A 6,000-nucleotide genomic window follows, 5' to 3' on the forward strand; every position below is an offset into this window, starting at 1 on the left:
CTGAAAAAGACCAGAGGATTTTTTTTTTAGAATATCCTGACATATAAAACCTTTGAATTGAAAGAGGACGTTTTTCTTATTTCACATGAGTATCTGTGGCAGCATCAAGCTTCAGCACTGCATCGATCCAGCTTTGTTTTGTGTTTGTTTTCTGGCTGCAGAAAGGATCATGCCCGTCCACAGTGAACACCTGATGGTTAACACGGGTCTGCAAGCTGAACTGGTGACAACACGCGGTTTAAGTTCCAGCTTCATGAACATCATGTCCATGTGTGACTCCATCACATCCTGAGTACGCTCTTCAGTCATACCTGGACTCTGACACTTTTGATCAGCCAGGCAAGTGGCTACTTTTTTCCTGTTTGTTCAACGCACTGTGGATTTTATTCATATTTATGTGGACACAAACTGTTTTAAAGAAGTCTCAACACTGCTGTACCTTCATACTGGACGAGTGATTGGATCAGTTAAATCTTTTTCACAAAAAAGTTTTTGAAAGTTTAACAGTGTGTCTTTGTGTGCACTGGGCTTTATCTGTTATTTTCTTCTTAATTAACCAGAAGCAGTTGTTGATTGTAAATTGTAAGCAAGCCAGCTGTCATTTCTCATGTGTTGTACCATATTTTTTACAGTGAAGTTCTGGCAACCACAGCTGCCAGTATTTTACCATAAAACAGTATATACAGTATATATGAAAACATTCACACAGATACTTTGATTTTTTTTTTTTTTAATTAAATTTGGTCCTAAAAGTCATATTTATAAACAACCAAACGTGACTCAGCAAAGATGTTTTAAATGGATGATTCCTGACATCATGACAGTGTAATGTCATGACTGTGAGGAGTCATACGTTTACATATTTGCTGAGTCTGAACTTTAATGCCAGTGAACTGATCAGTGGTTGGTTTAAAGAGCCTCCCAACAATCAGAAGATCCCCTCTGAGCAAGCCTTTGGCAACAGTGGGGAGGAAAAACTCCCTTTAATAGGAAGAAATCTCTGGCAGAACCAGGCTCAGGGAGGGGCGGCCATCTGCCATGGCCGGTTGGGCGGAGGGGGAGGTAGAAAAAAGGAATGATTTGTTACCGTACCTCTGAGAAGTTCACTGACATATTTAGCTGTGTATAAATGTGATTTTTAGGACAAAAAAAAAAAATCTGATTTTTAGGATTCCTTTCTCTTGAATAGCCTAAGCAGCCAATTACGCTTCTTCTTCTTCTGTTTGGGTTGTGCCTCATGCTTCTCCAGCTTGGTGATGAGGATGTTCTCGTTTCCCTGTTTTGTTTTCAAAGACTGCTGCAAAGATCTCACAGTTTCCAGCAGTGAGTCTCCTTGTCCTGCCTTTCCTTGCTCTGTCCCTTGCTTCTCTTCAGCAGGCTCCTGCAGAGACAAGGAAGTCTGCGGCACCAAGTCCACTTTTCCTTCCTCTCCTTGCTCTGTCCCTTGCTTCTCTTCGGCAGGCTCCTGCGGAGACAAGGAAGTCTGCAGTACCAAGTCCATATTTCTTTCCTCTCCTTGCTCCGTGCCTTGCTTTTTCTGCAGAGGCTCCACAGTCTGCGGCAGTGATTCCTTCTCTGCCTCTCCTTTTTCCAGTCGAGTTCCCATGCTGCTCTTTTCTTCCTTGTCCTCCTTTGTGACTTTAATGTAGAAAGCATGAAGGTTCTTGTAGTTAGCGAGCAGGGATTTTACCTCATTCATTTCAGACTGGAATTTCTCGTGCTCCTGTCTGTGTTGAGCTGCCTGCTCCTCCAGTTGTCTCTGAGATTCCTGGAGCTGCTGCTGGAGCTGTTGGATCTGTGCTTGTTGTTTGCCACACTTGAGCTCAAGGTCAGCCTCTTTGGCAGATCTGAAGTCAGTCTGTGAAGCCTTCGTGGCTTGGCGGGAAGGCTGTGCACTCAGTTCTGCAGCAAGTTGGCTACTTTGTGCCTGCAGGTTTTGTGGTAAACGAGCCTCTTCCAGCTGTTTCTTCAGGTCATTAATGGTGATGAAGTGGCAAAAAGGAAAGGGCACAAAACAGAAAATGAAAGAGGGAGAGGGAGAAGGATAAAAATGAAAAGAAGCTTTTCAAAATGGTTTAAAGACAGTCGGTATGTTATGTCAAGAGGAGACTTTTAAATACTCAGGTTAGCTAAAGTTACTAGTAGTAAAATAACAGGTCAGTGTTCTGCAGCTGTGTTACAATATAACAGATCTTAACAAGAAAAATGAAATAAAATAAATTAAAAAGCCTGTGTGTGTTTGTGTGTGTGTGTGTGTGTGTGTTTGGGGGGGGGGGGGGGGGGGGGCTAGGAATGTGTCTGCATACACCTCAGAAAGTATCCAGCTGCGCCCCTGCTCACCGTAGAATGTGACAAAAGTGCAACAAACTTATTCAGAGCTCTTTCCCCGATGAAGTTGACTATTTCAGTCAGTCAAATCTAGCTGTGAGTGTTCACATGAATGTGTGTCAATGGCAGCACATCACAAATGGTTAACATGAACGAGTCCACTCGCAGCAGAGTGGCACATTTTGAGAAGACAGTCAAACTAAAATGTTAGGAACTTTGACAGGTGTCCCTTGTCTGCACCTTGTACAGCACGAGAGCTCTGTAAGGTGCAGACACACAAGTTTACAGGTGTGTGTCTGAGCTTCTCCTCTGTGTTTCCCTCTGTGGGAGGTTAATAAAACTTGACTGAGCAGCTCATTTTGAACAGGAATCATGTGTGTATTTGGTTATTCGACTCCAGAAAGCACATTCTTATTTTGAAATAATGAAAACATCTAAATGAATTATTGGTACAATAAATTACACCTCTTGAAGAAGATTCAAGTTCAAATGTATTTGTAAAATTGATGATGTGTTAGATGGTGCACATTTGTTTTAGTATGCATAGTTTTCTGTTTTTGAACACAACTGGGACCAGGATCACTTTATAAACTGCATACAGAGGAGGACCACAACAAGGGGACTAACAGAATGTTATCATTTTACTGTCAGTCACAATGAGGAGCACAAGGTGGTGGTAAACTTGGAGAAGGGGGTCAGTAATAAACATCTGTGCAGTTCTCAGTGAGGATTGGCTCGATCTCAGAGTCCAACAGGAACCAGAGAAAACCAGGAAGGAAATGTGTTGTATTAAGACAGCATACGCCATCAACTTTGCTATTTTAAAAATCCGTTTCTCACCTCTGGATTTTCATTATAGTCTGTGCTCTTCAAGGGAAATGCCACTGAGATTACACAGCATGGACGTCATCACTGATCAATCAGTTGATGTCTGTTTGACATGGTGCATAATACAACAGAGAGAGAGAGTTTGTTTGAGGTGCAACCTGTACAGGAGGAGGAGGTTTGAGAGCTGATTTAGTTGGAGACTACGTGGGTGGTACCTTCAGATCTGGAGTTTGCTGGCAGAGGGTGTGGATCAAGGTTTGCTTTACAGTTGTGTGCCACAATGTGCTGATGGAGGAGGCAGCTGTCTGGTAGAAAGTGGTGGTAGATGTTGTCAGAGGCAGTTGTAGGATACAGCTGCAGGTATTCTGGGTGTATTACCTGAGAAAGACAAATGAAATAAAGCTCAATGGCAAAGATTTGCTTGCAGAAACTGTGGGTGGAGCTCTGGATTGCAGCTGTCTGTCAGAACTTGCAGGTGGATGCAGAGGCTGCAGGTTAGTGGCAAATTTCCACAGCTGTGGAAAACATCTTGTGTGGTGCTTGTGCCTAAAAGTCAACATCTGAAGGACCTAAACAGCTACAGACCAGTGTCACTGACTTCACACCCGATGATGACACTGGAGAGGTTGGTTCTTAAACACCTTCACCCTCTCATGAACTCATCAAGGGACCCACTCAGTTTGCTTATCAGTCTGGAGTCGGAGTGGCCGATGCTGTTGTCCATCAGCTTCTCCATCACCTGGAGAAGCCAAGGAGCACTGTAAGAATCACCTTTTTTGACTTCCCCACTGCTTTCAATACCATTCAGCCAAGTCTCCTGAGGGACAAACTGGAATATGCTGGAGTCAGCTGTCACCTGTCAAACTGGATCCTGGACTACCTTACCAATCCACCAGTTTGTGAGGGCTCGGGATTGTGTGTCCGATACGGTGGTCAGCAGCACAGGAGCCCCTCAAGGAACAGTCCTGGCTCCATTCCTTTTCATCCTGTACACTGCTGACTTCAGGTACAGCTCACAGTCATGTCATCTTCAGAAGTTCTCAGATGACTCTGCAATGAGGACAGCGAGTACAGAGGTCTGATCTCAGACTTTGTGGATTGGTGTCTGAACAATAACCTCCAGATTACTGCGGGGAAGACCAAAGAACTGGTGGTGGACTTCCACAGGTGCAGACATCCCCCTCCATCAGTGAGCATCCAGGAGACACATATTGAGAGAGTGGACTCATACAAATACCTGGCGCAGTGCATGCAGTGGTTAGCACTGCTGCGTCACAGTTAGGATACCATCTGGAAGGCCTGGGTTCGATTCCACCTTGGCCATGGTCTCTCTCACTCTCTGTGTGTGGAGTTTGCTTGTTCTTCCTGTGTCTGCGGGTACTCCGGTTTCCTCCCACAGTCCAAAGACCTGCACTTACTGGGGTTAGGTTAATTGGCTACTCTAAATTGCTCATAGGTGTGAATGTGAGTGTGGATGGTTGTCTGTCTCTCTGTGTTTGCCCTGTGACAGGCTGGCGTTCAGGGTCATGGGGGGGCTGGAGCCTATCCCAGCTGACACAGGGCAAGAAGCAGAGAACACCCTGTACAGGTCACCAGCCTGTCGCAGGGCCAACACAAAAGGACACACAACCATCCACACTCACGCTCTCATTCACACCTATGGGCAAGTAGAGTGACCAATTAACCTAACCCCAGTGGGAGGAAATCGGAGTACCCAGAGAAAACCCACGCAGACATGGGAAGAACATGCAAACTCCACAGAGAGAGAGGGAGGGGCCTGGGCCAAGGTGGAATCAAACCCAGGCTAAATTATCTCAGGGGCATCTCTACACAGCCTGCACCTAGGGTCTTGCCTTGTGTGGTAGCCCCCAGCCTCTATCGATTTTGTGCTTAGACCTTTTTCCTGTGCTGCCATGATTAGTCTCTCTGTGGTGTCTTTTGGTCCAGCTTTGTCCAGTCATTGGTAGGATTTTTTAATATCAGCCACTTCTTCTTCAGTCAGCTGGTGGTACATGCCTTGCAGAGGCCTGTCCTTCCATGATGGTTCTTGCTCCTCTTCTTTCTCAGGTTTCTGCTGCCTGAGGTTCTCCCTAAGGACTTGGTCACCTGTGGCCGTCTTCCTGATGTACTCATGGATCTTTGCTGTTTCATCTGGGTTAGTGGTTCTGACTCTCACTGGTCCTTGACGTCCTTCCTTCCGCTTAGCGTACAGTCTCAGGGAGCTGGATTTGAAGTGAAACCCTCCATGCATGGTAAGGAGCTTTCTTGTCTTGATGTCAGTGGCTTCTGTCACCTCCTTTGGCCAGCTTTAGCTTACTGAAGTGCTTCATGTAATGCAACATCAGACTATAACCATATCAACTGTTTACTCTGATTCTCTTTTGAAAGTTTATTGATATATTTTAAAAACTCAGTATGTATCGCCAAGCTCTGCAGTGACACCAGAAACATGTTTCCTGCTGTAATGTCTTAGTGTCCCAGACTAAAAAGAACATGGTATTACCTAACATGAGCCACTAGTAGCCAAATTACTTTGTAATAATTAATTGTCTGTATTAATTACTAATTACTAATTAAGTACTAATTACTTTGATATCTTGGTACTCAGTCCACCTTGCAGTGAATTCCTAAGTCTTCTTAATACTTAGAAATATGGAAAACATTTATGTGGAGCCCACGCTCATCAGTTCAAAACCTGACATTAACTTGCTACAATGTAAGACAAGGGGAAGAAGTACATGTGACTATCTGGAAAAATTTCTCCAAAAAATGGGCTTGAGTCAGATAAGGTGAATGAAACATGCTTTGTGATATTTCCCTGTCAAACAGGTAAGAAACTGTTTG

The sequence above is a fragment of the Archocentrus centrarchus genome, chromosome 13 (genome assembly GCF_007364275.1).
Source record: "Archocentrus centrarchus isolate MPI-CPG fArcCen1 chromosome 13, fArcCen1, whole genome shotgun sequence".
Lineage (NCBI taxonomy): Eukaryota > Metazoa > Chordata > Actinopteri > Cichliformes > Cichlidae > Archocentrus > Archocentrus centrarchus.